The sequence below is a fragment of the Capsicum annuum genome, chromosome 2, assembly GCF_002878395.1.
Source record: "Capsicum annuum cultivar UCD-10X-F1 chromosome 2, UCD10Xv1.1, whole genome shotgun sequence".
Classification (NCBI taxonomy): Eukaryota; Viridiplantae; Streptophyta; class Magnoliopsida; order Solanales; family Solanaceae; genus Capsicum; species Capsicum annuum.
The window spans coordinates 100924391-100925121 of record NC_061112.1 but is presented as its reverse complement, the minus strand read 5'-3'; positions in this window follow the sequence as shown (position 1 = coordinate 100925121).

Below are 731 nucleotides of genomic sequence, written 5' to 3'. Positions count from 1 at the left end.
TTATCTAAAAGTTATATAATGTATAGATATCGTATAAATAGTGCATAAATGTGAATGATATTATATATGACATATAATTGTGTATTATATTGTATAAATGTATAAATATGTATTGATATTGTATAAAATTGTATATGTAGACACGTGATTTTTGACCTTCTCCGAGTGTAAAATATATATATATTTCGATATTAAATATTTATATTATAATTTAATCCGATATTATTTTATTTTATTTTTAATAAATTTTTAGTTGAAAAATAAATAATTAAATAAATTTAATTTTGAGATATTTTATTTTTATTTTTTATCCTAATTTTAAAAATTATACAAAAATTCTAAATATATATATATATATTATTTATTATAAATTTGAATAAATAAATAGTAGTTTTAATACTATTTTTTTATATTTATTTTTATCTATTTATAAATTTTTATTATGTTTTGATTAATATAAAACTAATTAATTATTATTATATTTATTATTTTATTATTTTTATTATTTTTATTTTCATTTTTTAATCATTTATTATTATATTTATTGTTTTGAATGACTTGGTCTTCAATAGAAGGTCCATCTCTAGTATTTTGAATGAGATCAATCAGACGATATATAGTTTTCACTATCAAGAAAAGCAAAAAGATGTTAGATAAAAAAAGACATGAATCATTTATTGAGAGAAAAGTACAATATGTGGACCTACATGTTTCACAAGCTTAAAAGAAGT